This window comes from Cibotium barometz, chromosome 20 (genome assembly GCF_041138505.1).
Source record: "Cibotium barometz isolate CiBa-2024 chromosome 20, ASM4113850v1, whole genome shotgun sequence".
NCBI lineage: Eukaryota > Viridiplantae > Streptophyta > Polypodiopsida > Cyatheales > Cibotiaceae > Cibotium > Cibotium barometz.
The window spans coordinates 39,070,484-39,088,396 of record NC_141065.1 but is presented as its reverse complement, the minus strand read 5'-3'; the positions used below and the strand labels follow the sequence as shown (position 1 = coordinate 39,088,396).

The 17,913-nt window shown below is 36.4% G+C and overlaps 1 pseudogene; it reads right to left on the bottom strand.

Annotated features, from left to right (window-relative positions):
- Positions 1-13,187: 13,187 nt before the first annotated feature.
- Positions 13,188-13,837, bottom strand: LOC147627847 (protein RETICULATA-RELATED 1, chloroplastic pseudogene; annotated as a pseudogene).
- Between the last annotated feature and the right edge of the window lie 4,076 nt (positions 13,838-17,913).

The window sequence follows — 17,913 nt, the reverse complement described above, 5'->3', positions numbered from 1 at the left end:
TATCAATCTAAAAGTTGTAACACTAGTCATCCCAAATTTATGACATTAGTCATCACAAATTGGACTACTATGACATCGGACAATGAATCCCTCCAAAAGTACTTTTAGTGAGTGAAAGGGTTATAATGTTACCTTTAAATATTATCTTCAAAAAGAGCTTATGCACTTAAGTTTTTCCACATCCAATTCACATTTGATGTTTGATGATTAAATCAACTCATTCTATGGTAAAACGATAACCTCTAGCTTTTATTTCATCAAAGTATATCAAGCATGGCAACTACATCCTCAAAGCTTTTATTGATTTCAAGCCTATCAGAGCATGACTATTGATTGCCAAAGTATATCCGGCATAGCTATTATTTCCTCAAAACTTTTATTGATTTCAAGCCTCTATGGTAGAAAGATAATCCCTAGCTTTTATTTCATCAAAGTAAATCGAGGATGGCTATCATATCCTCTTAGCTTTTATTGATTTCAAGACTATCAAAGCATGACTATTGTCAAAGTATATTGAGCATTACTCTTACATCCTCAAAGCTTTGCAAGCCTATCAAGCATGACTATTGTCACTAGTTGAATAAAAAATTAAATATAAATGTTTATTCTTTAGAAATAAGTATATCTTTCCTACGTATGAGCATAAAGGAGCATAATGGAGTCTTCAAGCCTAACAAGCATCACTATTGTTGCTAATTGAATTAAAAAATACATGTAAATGTTTATTCTTTATAAATAAGTATGTCTTTCTGACATATGTGCATAATGGAGAGTTCATTTTTAACCCAAAAAATTGGCATGATACTACACAAATCATCACAAAACTAAGTATCAAGGCAAGTGCAAAATATAAGTAATCATCAAGGCATGTGGGCAGCATGAAACGAGTCCATTCTTGAATTTTACATCTCCTTTGAGAGATAAAGTGAGCCAGATGTCCTCCGCACTTAGGTGCAAGTACTTACGTAATATAATTACTTGGGTGCAATTACTTATGAAATATAATATCATGTGAATGCAAGATTTAAAAACTTGCCACATAATACATGCTACACAACACATGATATATGTAATGCATCATAAATGATGCTAGACATATACATTACAATAAAAGAGAAGAACTCATTTCTAGGTCTTATCATTCTTAGAGCATCATAAATGATGCTAGACATATACATTACAATAAAAGAGAAGAACTCATTTCTAGGTCTTATCATTCTTAGAGCATGCTAATTGTCATCTAAAATCAAGTGTAATTATTGCTTTATGTATTATCCACCAACGTCTATCATGTTGTTCATGTTGTTCAACAATAATCATGTTTGACATACCATATAGAACATGGCACATCGGCGGATATGATACATATCATTCTTCAGATAGAGCATGCTAATTGTCATCCGAACTCAAGTGTAATTATTGCTTTATGTATTATCCAAAGTCTATCATGTTGTTCAAGAATAATCATGTATTGTGTAAACAACATGCCATATAGGACATGGCACATGGGATATGATATATGATGCAGTAATTTGAAATTCAAGGAGTTCATATATGTCTATTTTATTGCTTTTTTATTGACTTGCTAATTTTCATTGCCAATATCGTGTGGTTTAAGTCCCCAAGATTCACCAAACATGAAATATCACATAGAAACTTAAGAAAAATGTGATTTTAAATTTGTTTTGTTTATAACAAAGTATCTCATAGAAACTTAAGAAAAATGTGATTTTGAATTTCTTTTCTTTATAACAAACTATATGAATTCCCATCCAAAAATCCTAGTGATTGGTATTGTTCATGTTCTATATGGTGTCCTATGTTATTATATGTCACAAAAAAATGAAATCATGTTCTATAGTAGGCTCCCATTTTTGTTGCCTATTCTATAAGTATCAATCATGTCTTATTTTACAAGTATCAATCATGTCAAAATTCCTTGCAAAGATTTGATTTTTTCTAGCCCTTATACCAAGATTATCTTTATTCCCTATGTAAAATCATGAACCAACAAATAATAATGTTTAAAATAAGCTTGTTTTAATTTTCCATGCAAAAGTACATTACCACTCATATAAAGCTTTCTTTCATTTGCAAAAGTACATTACCACTCATATAAAACTTTCTTTCATTTGCAAGTAAAAATGCTTCATCACTCATGCCAAGCTTCATTTTGTTCCCCATTCAAAAAGTGCCTTACCACACATTTTAGGTTTCTTCTTTCCACATGTCAAAAGTGTTTCCATATCTTTCCATGTCCCACCACTTCACTTTTCATCTAAGTTATTAGTTGGATGCTCTCTAAGGAACATTTTCCCAATGCTTTCACCCATATCTACTTTCCATTTCAACTCATTCTTTTATCATGTAGTAAGAACTTTATTGTTAATGTATCCAATGTTTAAAGTGTATGGTAATGTCCAAGATTTTTTTTTTTTTTTGTAACAATGAGATGGCTCTATACTGCTTTTGCTTTGGCATGAGTTTGATCTCACATATGAAATATTTTCTTATTCTTGATCAAGACACTTGGCTCCACCTGGAATTTTGCAAAAGAGAGATGATGCTATCTCTTTTTTATGTGTTATAAAAAAGTTAGATATAGCATTTCAATAGGTTAAAAAGAGCGACATAAGTCTCATAAAGGTATCATAAAACTCATTGAGGCGTCCCATTATGCCACTTCAAATTACAAGGTTGAAAGTAGTACATTACTTCTTAAGCCAAAACAAAATAACTCAAAATTCTCAATTCATCAACATGGACCTTTCTATAATCACTAGGGTCCATCGGAATAATAAAAAACAAAGTAGTATTAACCCACAAAATAACAGAAGATGTAGCCTCTCATCATCACTTTTTGAAAACTGGACTTTTCTTCCTTAAATCCATTAAAAAAATTACAAATTAATTAATATTATTATGTGTGTACAACACAATTCACGATCTCCTCTTTTCTTTTCTATCAATGATTTATTATCCCTTTGTTAAAGCTTCCTCCAAAAGTACTAATTATATGTGAAATTTTTCATATGCTTGCATGTTCATCAATGAGGTGGACAACCTTAAAAGGTAGTAGTAAGTGATAAATTGGTGGTTGAAGAAGTATTTGAAAAATAACATCTTTTTATATTTTTATAGGCATACAAAGTGTTCTTTCAATTACATAGTTAACAAATCAAGAGGGTCAAGGAGGTCATAATCAATTGCAATCCATAAAGGGAACATTGGTTTACGAGTATAAAGAAATTAATTCAATTAAGCTAACTTTATAAACCACAAGAAAGTGCAAGGAAGTAAAAATTGTAGAAGTAGGCAATGCTTGTAATTTTGGGTGGGATTAAACAATCTCCTACCAAATAGGAAGACTTTATACATGAGAAACAAGTAAGCTTAAACCCAAGCAAGTTCCACATATGTGTGCACATAATGTAATTCACAAGAATGCTATAAAAATTACCAACTAAATGTGAGGTTTTCTTAACTTAATGTGCTTAGCCTCCTGCAATGTTAATGTGTTTAGCCTACAAGCATTACATTGCAAGAGAGGGTACTGAAGGAAATGACACTTTGCACCTTAGCATATAGTGCTATCGTATCTTCTACATGCCACCTTAGCATATAATACCATATTAGTGAATTTGGGAATTTTCCAATTCTCATTATTGAATACTTAAAAAAGGGGACATGGATAACATGTTTGTAAGTTTCTCAAAACCCTATCATATGACCTATCGTTGGAAAGCGCTTGAAAAATGGAATCTAAAGAGCTATAAAGCGCTTATTTTGGATTAGTGGTGTTCAAGTTATGGTTAATCCAAACTTTTGACCACGTGTCCCAAACTTGTGGGAAATTCTCATATTCTCCAATATGGTGTTATATAGTGCTGTCGTATCTTCTACATGCCACTATATGAATAATGGATGACTTAATGATGTGGTGATCTTTTGCTAGATGTTAGTAATTCTTTTTATCTTTATATCTCTCACAATCTCCAAGGTTGTTGGGACAAAACAATTGCCATCCAATGCCACATCAAATAAGTTGTTGTTTTGTAGGGTCCAAAAAAGGGTCTAAGGTTAAATTGCACAAAGACCTTTTATATGAGGGATTAGGATACCAAATAAAGGGAAAAGATGAAATTGAAATGAAATGAAAGAATCTTGTAATGCAGAAAGATGGCACTTACATCGACCATCCCTATTGGGAATAGGAGCCCAGAAGTGGGTTGTCTTGCCATCTCTTCTTTTTGTCTAAGCAAGCGCAAAAGAAAATGCACAAAAAATGAAACCCAACAGAAACCGGTCTTTACAACCCAAGCGCAGGCCTCGTGAGTGAGGACGATTGCTTTAAAAAAAACCATGGTTTACTATATTTCAACTCCTAAATTAAGAAAACACCATATTAAAGCTTTCCAAATATAGACAAATTAGACATGTTAAAACCTTCATAATTTATTGTATTAAAGCTTTCCAAATATAGACAAATTAGACATGTTAAAAGCTTCACAATTTACTTTCTAGTTTGAAAACTGAGGGGTTGTTACCATCTAGGTGAGAAACCTATTTTTGAGCTCCTTGGAAGGACCTATTTTTGAGCTCCTTGGAAGGACCTCGATTTGGGCACAAACAAGGCACCTAATTTCAGTACCCACTCTCACATTTAAAAATTTGTTAAAAGCTCGCGCACACACATATGCTTGCAAGGCAATCCTCTCATGACATACAAGATACCTTGCCTTGTAGGCATGTGTGTGTGTGTGTGTGTGCGCGTGTGTGAAAGCTTTCAAAAATTGGGTTTAAAAAAAGTCCACCGTAACAACACTTCATGAAGGGCAAAATACCTGTCCCTTCATAAAACGTTGTTACAATAATGGACTTTTTTAAAACCCAAATTTTAAAGGTTACCTTGGCCTTCACAAAATGTAGTTGGAGTGGACCTTTTTAAACCTAATTTTTAAAGGTTTTGGTCTTGGTCTTGGTCGAAGAGAACATGGTCATGAATCAATCTCGACCATTCACTTTATGATATTTTTTTCAGTTATTGCATTTTGCAACACTAAGATTGTTCCACACAAGCTAAATGTCATAGATTTAATTCTTTTGTAGTGATGGCTATTGAAAATGATTTCAAGTCACTCTGTGTAATGTACGTTGGCCTTGCATTGACACGTGTATCTAAGGAGGAGGATCCCTTCGCTATAGCATGCTTTGAGGGTGAAAAAAAGGTAAGGCCCACCCATTTTTATAGGTAGCTTGTCTTTGAAAAGCGCCTTAAATGATGTGAAAAAGAAATTCTTATTAAAATGCTCATCTTCAATGTAGGGCCAATCATGTACACACTTTTAAAAAAGAAAATAGAAGGAAGATTTAATGCCCACGGTTCCACCCACCATTGTTTAAAATTTATTGGGAAAGGCTTTAAATGAGGTGTACTTTGTTTGTTTGAAAGTTGAGTGATAAAAAATATAAGAAGTGGCAGGAATCTACTTGCAAATGAATGATAATTTTTAACTTTTTTTGAAAGTTGAAGTGTAATTGGGTGATTCAAAAGTTAAAGTGCAATTGGGGTGGCCTTTTTTTAAAACCCATTTTTCAAATATGGGTTTCTTTGTTTCTTTGAAGGCTAGCATGGGCTTTGAAGCACAGTGAAGCCTTGTAAATTAAAGAAGGCCCAATTCATAATTTTATGTAGAAGCCCTAATTAAAGAACAAGCCAATTTAGCTTTGTCAAACCAATGACAAAGGAATGGTCATTTGTGCCATCATGATGAGTAGCCATTCACACGTGGCCCTTGGTAGTCAAGTCCACTATCACGTTTGGCCATCATAGAGGCCATTCTGAATGTCCAAGTTTTGGCTACCAAACTTTCCACCATCGTGCTCAAATTTGCTAAATGCTAAATGTAAATGTCAAGCAAGGGTGGTTGCACTTTGTTAGTTGCATTAAAAGAGCTTTTTCTTTTATCTACACTCACACACCCCTCCTCCCAGACTTTATTAGTACGAATAGCATACCTGCATCAAAATAACTTTTTCTTTTTTCTACACTCACACACCCCTCCTCCCAGACTTTATTAGTACGAATAGCATACCTGCATCAAAATAACTTTTTCTTTTTTCTACACTCACACACCCCTCTGCCCAGACTTTGTTAGTATGAATTACATAATTGCTTCAAAATAACTTTTTCTTTTTTGAGAGATGTTTCCTAATCTACACGCACACACCCCTACCCCCTACTCATACGATGTTGCAATAACCCATAGTAGGTAGTTGAAACCTTGATCCTATCTATGGCAGTTTGATAGTCCACGTTGACAACCACTATATAATTATTGACAACATCAAAACAACTTCTAAAGCCGAAACACTTAAAAGTCTACAATTCTTGCCATTATACCTATTTTGGCACGTATTGCATATTTTCTCTAGTGATTTGAACACCATGCAATAAAACATCAATTGTGTGTGTGCGTGTGCATGCACGTGTGTGTGTGTGTGTGTGTGTGTGTGTGTGTGTGTGTGTGTGTAACTTGTAAAAATTTTCCCACTTTTCCCTTGAAGCTTCCCTTGAAGGGCATCAAACAATTTTTTGACACTTTTTTCTTACAAGTTCTAGGATTCACATGACATTATCACACCTCCTTTGTTACAAGTTCTTACCTTATTACAAACAACTAAAGAGAAGTGTAAGTTAAAAAATAGCCAAGCCAAAAAGGGACAATTAAGAAAGTCCAACTTGTTGCTTACACTATGTAATCGAAATCATGTGTATTAAGCATTCAATTCATATTAACCCTATAATCAAGGGAAAAAATAATTATAAGGTATAAATTGTGTTAATCTAATGAAACATATGGCTAATCACATGATCTTTTGCTCCATATCTTGCACATGATCACTCTCCTTTTGATCTTTTATTCCATATCTTGTACATGATCACTCTCCATTATGATCTTTTGCTCCATATCTTGCATATGATCACTCTCAATTATTTTCTAGCTGTGAGAGTAGCTTCTAATCCCAACAAGGAAACACACACACATTACTCTCCAAGGAGCATAAGACATCTCCATTTTTGATGACATGTACATGTGCCAATTCACTTCAATACATCCCCAATTTCAGCTTGATGATTGCACATAAATTGTGTGTCAAGAGCATGACCAATTCCAAGCATAGATCTCCTGATTCTTTTTCCAAATGCATTAAACCAATCACATGTAGGCATAACACATTCTACAAATGATTTCCATATACATGTGACCATTCACATCACATATAACATATAATGCCAATTCCATCATTTCAAGGTGTCTCTTGATCTCGTGAAAACCTGCTTTCAGATTCAAACAACTCACAAAGCAAAAGATGACATATGGCATATGTACAACATAATCATGTGATTTTTGAAAATTCCATGTCTTGCATTCCAAAATCCAGCTGAGTAGAAAATTAAATCCAAGTCCCAAGATTCTCCAAAACAACAAGAAAAAGCTTACCCAAAGCCTTATCCAAAAGCTTTAAAAGATAGTGTAATTATTTAAGGGCTTTACAATTTTGAAAATTGTAAGTGATAAACAACAACAAAAATTCACTTATCTCAAAAAAAAAGAAGCGAATTTATGGCTTTCGCTTTTCTCATTATTTGCTTCACTGCTGTATGCGCCGGATTCTGATTTCTTCACGTATTGTGAGATTTGTTGAAGATCATATCCCTAGATAGCACTTCATTTCCTCTTTAAATCAAAATCCAAGATGCCCCATACAGTTGCCACCCTCATGAATTTTAAAACTCTGGTTGTATTCCCGTCTGGTTATGATTTTTGCACACCTCCCCCTTCGATATGCGCTGCTTCTGGTTTTTCTCTCTTTTCCCGCAAGAGATTCGGGAGCCCTTCACTTTTGCAGCTAAAATCTCAAGTTTCCCCCGATTTGAATACACTGCGCCTCCATTATTTTAGCTTATTAATCAAAAATTTCCTTTTTTTTAAAAGACTCTTTCGCATGCCACGCAAGCTGCCACCTTGCATCTGCGCTAAGGTGCAGCTGAAGTCCTCTCCAATCCATTGATAATTTGATATTGAGCATTCGAAGAAACAGCAAGGAATACACCCCATGGAATACACTTCATAGTGCCGCACTTTTCACGAGTGGTGGTATGGGTATGTCCTCATCAGATTTCTTCATCTTCCGCTTGCTCCATATTGAATACCCTTGTAAAAGCATGAGGCAATTTTTTGTTGCACTGAGAATTTCCTGCCTGGAGTTGCAGCCTCAAAGACACTGCTGGGAAGAGATTGAATTGCACGTGAAAACTGAGCCACAACTCCAGTGGTGGGAGCTGCCCTTTTGAACTGTATAAAAACGGAGCTAGCATGCCAACTAGAGCAATATCCACAACAATACCAACTACAAGATCTGCCATGTAAAGCTCAAATTCATTCCAAAAATCATCTCCTCTCTTTTGTGCTTCAACAATTGTCGCACAGCCAGAATCAATTGCAATCTCTGTCAGTATCTTGAAGAGAAAACTCTGGTCAGCCAGCATGCGGTTGCGTAGCATGGTGCTACCACGAATGGCTGCTCCTAATGGCCATTTAGTCCCCTGAAGATCCATGAACCGAGTGAGAACAGAAATCATGGCATTCCAAGACACGATATCTCAAAAGGGCATTCTTCAAAACCAATCCTTACATCATACATGCTCTCACATTTCCATACATGTTGAGAAGGGTGTTCCCTACTACAAGGTCTACCATAAGCATAAAACTCCATAATTCACACCACACTCATGTACAGAGGCTTCGAGTCCTGACTCAGCCTCAGCTCATCTTATTGAACCTCATTTACAATATGAACATATGTACTTAGGCATCATATAATGACTCAAGTCATGGCACTTAATCCCATGCATCTGGATTTGCATTTAATGGCCTCATATACATGGTTTCACACCATAGACGTGCCATGGCACGACATCCACCCCCTTCTAAACCTGCACATCCTCTGGTATGTGCCAAATCATCATCAAGATCCACATATATCTGGATGTCGTCTTCATCTTCTACATTATCAGGGAAATCATCCTCTTCCTCTTCAGCCATATCCATGCTATCACTATCAAGCCTCTCATCTTGAGTCTCCTGTGAATCAAAAGGATCACTGTCATGTCTTCTTTTAAACATCTTGATCCTTTTTCCTGCTTCTACAAGATTCTTTATCTCTGTTCCATCAAGCTCACACAGGGTATACGTGGCATTTCCATGCACATGCTTGACAATGTAAGGGCCAAACCATCTTTTTGCAAACTTTCTTTGAACAGTGAACTGGTTGTCAAGGCTACTATCATACATTAGGACCCAATCACCTTCTTCAATAGGTTTTGGCCGGAGTCTGTGTCTTCTATCAAATCTTTCTTTATTTTTCAACCTTGCATCTTTCAAACGAGCTTTAGCAAGCTCTACATCTTCAGGCCTCCTCTCCAGTTGCCTTATTCGTAATGCAAGGAGGTCTTCCCTGTTCAATCCTTCCACCCAGGGTAATACATTCCAAGTTGGAACTACTTCTTCAACTGGCATTACTGGCTTCTGACCATACATTAATTCTGCAGGCATGTATCCTGTCACTGAGCTATGAGTTGTACGGTTAGCCCACAAAGCATATAGTAGCAGCCTTAGCCACTCTCGCATTCTTTCTCTGCATGCATTAGCCAAAGCTTTAATGATTGGAGGATGTCCTCGCTCACTTTTACCACTGCCCTCAGGGTTGTAAGCACATGTTAGGGACAGTTTGATGCCAATTCTAGAGAAGAATTCCTTTGCTTCTTCAACATCTAGCTCACCCCTATCAGTTGTTATTTTCCCAACACAACCATACCGGCAAATCACATCTTCCAAGAGAAATTTGCATATTGTTTCCGTACTCTTTGTTCTAAGAGCACGCCCCTCTACCTGATTTGTCAAATCTTCTCTTGCAAGTGCTATGTACCGCATCTGCCAAATCCTCAAAGGCATTGTAACTAGATCCACTACCCATTTGTAGTGCATGGCAGGTGGGTAGGTTGGTTTGCAAGCCATCACGATGTCGCACATTTGAGTACATTTGACATACCATGCATGTTTCCACATATTGGGAAATATCCTTGTACATTCCTTTCCACCAATATCTTTCCTTTATTTTGGTAAAGGTGGCGCACACACTTCGATGTCCAGCCCAGAGACTCTCATGGAATTCTTTCACGAGCTCTATGGCATAGCATTCCTCTGCTTAGGATGCTTCCACACAGGTACCCATCCTTTAGAAAATACCCATATGCTTTTCTGCGGATCCTCTTAAATTCTGAGTCAGACCAATTTTCATGTCTTGTCAAAGTACTCAAGTATTGACCAATAAGCAACCAATCTCCTTCATACATTTCCTTAGTAAAAGACTCAAGTGCATTTAAGCAAGTATGGTCCCCTTTTGCATATGCAGTAGTATAGAATTTTGTACCTACATCATCAATGTCACTAATCATCCCTTCTTCATCTTCATACCTGGCTCTTGATAGCATATCTGCAACTGGGTTATCTTTTGCTGTAATATGCTCAAACTCAGGATTTAGTGACTTGATATAGGCAATCCACCTAAGCATAGCGATATCTGGAGTGGTGCAGCTTACAATCATCCCAAGGAGTGGCAAGCAATCAGTTTCCACAAGTACAGATGCCCCAATTAGATATTCTTTTTCACATTTTAGAGCAGTGACTATTCCCCATAACTCTCTCTTGATATGCGGATATTTTTGTTGACGAATGCTTAATACCTTTGCTCCAAATCTGATTACATACCTGTGATCATCCTCATCATCTTGCCCTACTGCCCATCCTATCCCAGTAGAACTAGTATCAACTGTAACAATCTGCCACACTCATAATCTGCCTTCCTTAGAGTAGGTGATGATTGGAGCAAACATTTCAGCTTCTGCATAGCTTTAATATGTACTGCACTCCACAAAAATTTTTGATTTTTCCTCAAAAGTTAATAAAGAGGATCTGCTACATGTGCATAATGTGGGATCCAAATAACATAAAAGACACATGCACCAAGAAATCTCCTCAACTCTGTAACATTAATGCATATCTCTTTCATTCTTTATATTGCATCTATCTTGGCTGGACAAGGTCGGCGTCCATTAATACTACAATGATGCCCCACTATTAGCACTTCACCAACCCCAAACACTGATTTCGATCCAGACAAAGTAAGATTCACCTCTTCAAGCCTGGATAGAATCATATCACAATCTTTTATATGATTTGCCACAAACTTGCGGCACCCCCTCGAATCCAAATCCTCATCTTTATTTTTCTCATCACAGCCCTTTATTGGCACATCATCCAGAAAAGGCATAGTTATTTGTGGTATGAAGTCTCGCAAGACTTTATTCATTCCATTCATCATATGCGCCACTGAGTTGGTGGCTCCATGTGGTAAGGTACACATTCTTACCAATCCCAAAGGAGTTTTCATTGTGGTCAAGTCCCTGCTTTGTATATCCAGCTGAAACTGATCATATCCCGAATACAGATCACCCATAGAGTATATAGCTTTCCCTGCAAATGCTTCTGCAAACTCGTCCACAATCGGACCTGCTCCCACATTCCTGATTGTGACCTTGTTTACATGTTGCATGTCTTGAATGAAGTGCAATGTTCCATTTTTCTTTGGCACGGTAAACCATCTATTGGAGTATGGAGCGCATGATGGCTCCAAAATTCCCATCGTGATCTTTTCTTTTAGTAATTCCATCAGCTTTGGCAAGAGAGCCTTTGGTACTGGAATCGGCCACAGGTTCCAGGGCACATGTGGTACAGTGAAGATCACCATTGGCGCTGTTACACTTGGATCAACACAGCCTATCTCATGCGGCTGAAAAGCAAAGGCTTTGACTGCAGTGCTTTGGTCGTGGAAATTTGTCCCCTCTCAGCAGCTTGCTGCTGTTGCATATACATAGTAAACATCTGAAACATTTGCATAACTCTGGGGTCAAAATGAACCCCGTGACCCTCAAGATTCTCAGCCATAGCTTCCCTGTGTATTTCACCACACTCTCACCCCAGCAGTTTCACGTCGGGTTCACCAAAGCTGTCAGTACGTGGACGGTGTTGCTGGGAAAGTGCGAGACTTCTAGCTGTGAGAGTAGCTTCTAATCCCAACAAGGAAACACACACACATAACTCTCCAAGGGCATTTTTGATGACATGTACATGTGCCAATTCACTTCAATACATCCCCAATTTCAGCTTGATGATTGCACATAAATTGTGTGTCAAGAGCATGACCAATTCTCCAAGCATAGATCTCCTGATTCTTTTTCCAAATGCCTTAAACCAATCACATGTAGGCATAACACAATCTACAAATGATTTCCATATACATGTGACCATTCACATCACATATAACATATAATGCCAATTCCATCATTTCAAGGTGTCTCTTGATCTCGTGAAAACCTGCTTTCAGATTCCAACAACTCACAAAGCAAAAGATGACATATGGCATATGTACAACATAATCATGTGATTTTTGAAAATTCCATGTCTAGCATTCCAAAATCCAGCTGAGTAGAAAATTAAATCCAAGTCCCAAGATTCTCCAAAACAACAAGAAAAAGCTTACCCAAAGCCTTATCCAAAAGCTTTAAAAGATAGTGTAATTATTTAAGGGCTTTACAATTTTGAAAATTGTAAGTGATAAACAACAAAAAAAATTCACTTATCTCAAAAAAAGAAGCGAATTTATGGCTTTCGCTTTTCTCATTATTTGCTTCACTGCTGTATGCGTCGGATTCTGATTTCTTCACGTGTTGTGAGAGCACTTCATTTCCTCTTTAAATCAAAATCCAAGATGCCCCATATAGTTGCCACCCTCATGAATTTTAAAACTCTGGTTGTATTCCCGTCTGGTTATGATTTTTGCACACCTCCCCCTTCGATACGCGCTGCTTCTGGTTTTTCTCTCTTTTCCCGCAACTCTTTTCCCGCAAGAGATTCGGGAGCCCTTCACTTTTGCAGCTAAAATCTCGAGTTTCCCCCGATTTGAATACACTGCGCCTCCATTATTTTAGCTTATTAATCGAAAATTTCCTTTTTTTTAAAGACTCTTTCGCATGCCACGCAAGCTGCCACCTTGCGTCTGCGCTAAGGTGTAGCTGAGGTCCTCTCCAATCCATTGATAATTTGATATCGAGCATTCGAAGAAACAGCAAGGAATACACCCCATAGTGCCGCACTTTTCACGAGTGGTGGTATGGGTATGTCCTCATCAGATTTCTTCATCTTCCGCTTTAACAACATTATGGAGTTCGCAATCCCTTGGCCTATTATTCCACAGCTAAAGCCAACTGCTCCATATTGAATACCCTTGTAAAAGCATGAGGCAATTTTTTGTTGCACTGAGAATTTCCTGCCTGGAGTTGCAGCCTCAAAGACACTGCTGGGAAGAGATTGAATTGCACGTGAAAACTGAGCCACAACTCCAGTGGTGGGAGCTACCCTTTTGAACTGTATAAAAACGGAGCTAGCATGCCAACTAGAGCAATATCCACAACAATACCAACTACAAGATCTGCCATGTAAAGCTCAAATTCATTCCAAAAATCATCTCCTCTCTTTTGTACTTCGGCAATTGTCGCACAGCCAGAATCAATTGCAATCTCTGTCAGTATCTTGAAGAGAAAACTCTGGTCAGCCAGCATGCGGTTGCGTAGCATGGTGCTACCACGAATGGCTGCTCCTAATGGCCATTTAGTCCCCTGAAGATCCATGAACCGAGTGAGAACAGAAATCATGGCATTCCAAGACACGATATCTCAAAAGGGCATTCTTCAAAACCAATCCTTACATCATACATGCTCTCACATTTCCATACATGTTGAGAAGGGTGTTCCCTACTACAAGGTCTACCATAAGCATAAAACTCCATAATTCACACCACACTCATGTACAGAGGCTTCGAGTCCTGACTCAGCCTCAGCTCGTCTTATTGAACTTTATTTACAATATGAACATATGTACTTAGGCATCATATAATGACTCAAGTCATGGCACTTAATCCTATGCATCTGGATTTGCATTTAATGGCCTCATATACATGGTTTCACACCATAGACGTGCCATGGCACGACAGCGCATGCATGCATGTGTGCTTATGTGTGTGAGTGTGTGTCATGAGTGTATGTGTGTAGGCATTAGTGTACATGTGTGTGTGCGTGTGTGTGTGTGTGTGTGTGTTAGAGAGAGAGAGAGAGAGAGAGAGAGAGAGAGAGAGAGAGAGAGAGAGAGAGGTTTTTCTAGGAGAAGAGGAAATAAATGTCGAGTACTTCTATGTAGAAAGAAGAATGATATTTTTCTTTACATTTTGAGTCCCTTGCATTGAAAAAATAAAACCAAAGTGGAGATAGTACTCTTTTGCAAGCATCAACGAAAGATAATCAAGCTATTCCAAAAGGAAGGAAAGGAAATTGCTAGGATAAAAAGTGTGTTCCTCATGATCAGGAGTTTAGTCATCCCTCTTTTAGCCTTTAGCATCTCCCCACGGGATCAAAAGTGTGAACCTCATGATCAAGACTTTGACCCTCCCTCTTTTGGCCTATATTTGTTGTTCCTTCAATTGTTGCAAATCAAGCTTGGCATCTCCCCCGTCACTTGCATAAAGTTTGTGAGTGATATACATTACGAAGGTGGGTATATTAAGATGCGAGGAAAGTAGCAAATTTAAAATGAAAAATGCAAGGAATTGTTAAAGTTAGCTATAAATAATTTGTGAGATTTTAATACAAAGTGAGGACTTGGATAAATGAGCATGCCTCTTTATAATTTTGGCTTGGAAATCAGTCCTCCCTAACAAGGATAAAAAGTAAGCTTTTTAGATGGTTGATGAGTAAAAATTCTAGTCATTTAAAACTACTTAATGACAATGCTCACAAATACATTTAATATAAAATAATGTTCTATACACAAGTGTTTTGAATAGTTTATACAATTTAAAATTTATGATTCATTTATATAAGAAGGATAAAAATTAAACTCAACACCTGAAATAGATGAGCACAACTAATAGAGTCAATAGGTTAGTATTTAGATTTAAATAAGTACAATTTAATATTTCATTCTCATAATCTTCATACATATGTTCTAAGCTATAGAAAGAAGGTCCATGGATGTCAAAAAGGTGTACCTTTGAAATGGAAAGGTGCAGTTTATGTTTATTAGCTATTAAGGTGCAACAAACCCAAGGTTTTATAAGTCTTTCTATTTCCCTTTATATCCAATTCTAAAACATAGGGATCACCACATAGTACTTAATAAATCTTGGTTGATATAGAGAAGATCACATCCAAATATGGACCCTTTCCCTATGTTCTTAATAAATCAGCAATGTCTCATGGGACTACGTACACACTATTAGTTTAGTAATGACTAAATCTTCTTGAGACTAGTTATACCTTACTAGTTACGTGGAATACAATTCTTTTGCTCAATTTTTATTTATCATACAAGATATCAATGTCATATTTTGGTTCATCTAATTTATGATAGTATAAAGAGGTCATTAAAACCATATTAAGTATCACCCCCTTTCCCAAGCAAGTAAGTGATAGCAATAAAATTGGAAGGATACTTTTGATAACTACCACTGTAAGAATATTTTTTAAATTTCCACCTTAAATCACACCACTAAGCTTGCATCAAAGCAAAAACAATCATTGCAAGAACATGAAAGATATTTCTTTTGAATTTTTTACATCTTGGAAGATCATATGATTTATGTAAACATCAAATCAAAGCCTCATTTCATCTCCGAAAAAAAAATTCTAAGCTGTTAAAACATGCTACCTTTTCTTGTACATACTGCTAGAGAAAGGGTGCATAAAATTTGGTTTTAAAAAGGAAAAAAGCAATTTATCAGTGCACATCAGGAAAATTCACCACCTTGGTCACATTATGTAATGTGACCCTAAAACCATCACATTTCTCCTTGCAACTATGTAATGAGACCATAAAACCGTCACATTTCCCCTTGTAATAGCTTTATGTAATGATATTTGGGAATTTTTAAACCATTCGAAACTGGAAAACCCTATAAAGCATGATTGTTAGGCCACATATTAAGAATTTAGAACTTGAAAACCCTATGAAGCATGATTCTTATGCCACATATTAATTGGTCTCTACAAGCACATAAATGTCTTTCTCAAGGTTTACAGTCACTTCACTATTGTGGTGCGGATGGACAAGGCCTAAGGTGTCCTATTGGGTGTTGGTAGTACAGTGATCCATTTGTTTAATTCATTCCTATCTAGTTATCACCTAAAAAGAACTAGTGCTAGGTTATGGTTTGGTGACAATACCACAAGTCTATTTATTCCTACTCCTAGATGTTTGTACACATTTTTCCTCTTCCTAAACTATTTCCCTTTGGAGGTTTCCATGCGAAGCTTACTTTCCACTAGGGGAGTTAAGCATAATAACTCTAGACTTTCTCATTGATTTGAGCCAAGCACTGCAATGTGATGTAGCACTCGGTGGAGCAATGTGATATGACACTGATGGTGTATTATGACATGGAACTGGCAATGCATGTGGCTCTGCCCAATCTATTTTCTTTCAAGTTAGCTATTTTGTCTTCTCCCTTCTCTCCCTCGTGTGGTGATGATGCTTTCTTGCATCTACTCCTCCCTAAGCTCCTCAAGATTATTATAATTATTATAATGGGAGGGGTTTCTCTTCCATTGGTGGGTCTCACATAGCTTCTCTTATCTCCCATCTGTTTCTTATCACTTCCTCTTTCCCACGCATTCCTACTCACTAAAAGTTCTTCTTTCACACAGCGTGCAAGATCCACTCATTACCATGTCTTCGCTCCACTTGACTCCATAAAGCAAAATAGCAACTAGAAAGTTGCTATTGTAAATCATCCATAGTTTTATACCACATGTTTGAACATATTGGTACTATTTAACACTTCAAGAACTTTATAACACTTTCTTGATAAGTTTGGGCTCCCTAATATATATTGTAACTTTAATCTTGACATGTTCTTTGGACAAATAAAATATAAAGATCCTTATTTTAATACAATATGGTTTTGTCATAAGATATTGAGCCTTTTTTTTGAAATGTATCTTATTATGCTTATGGGACTCTATGCAATTGAAAACACACAAGTATAGCATGATTCAAATTAAGAAGCCAAATTTATGGGCTGAATAATTGACAAGCATGTTACTCAAAAAACACAAGTAAGAACTTTAACAAAAGGAAGACAATTTGATAATATATAATATTTCATTTATTTGTTTATAAAAATAAAGCATTTTATTTCTAGGAAAATATTGGTGAGTGCTAGTGTAGCTTGGAAAACTATTTGTAAGATTAATTTACATCCTTGTTGTTTAATTAAGAATTTCAAAAAATCACATGATAATTATTATTCTTTGGTAAACTTTCTTAGAATTTTGATTCTAGATAATCATACTTGTGGTATTCTTAAGCCATTAATTTCTTTGCTTTATAACATTTACGATGTGTCATATTATTATATGGTCATTAATATTGGAGGTTTGCATATTCATCAACATTCATAATAGCATATGCAATAAAATAAATCCAAATGAAATAAATTAAGATTTAGCATACACAACCAAATCATCAGACTAATTTTACCTCAAAGATACCCACTTATATTTAAGGATGCCATCATGGAAAATCCAAATGAAATAAATTAAGAACTAGAAGCAAACACACCAAATCATGAAAATAGTTGTACCTTCAAGACAAGTCACCCACTTAAATTTAAGTATGCCATCACCGCTCCTTTTTCATTTGTTAATCATCAATTTTCAAAAGAAATTTCATGAGCATC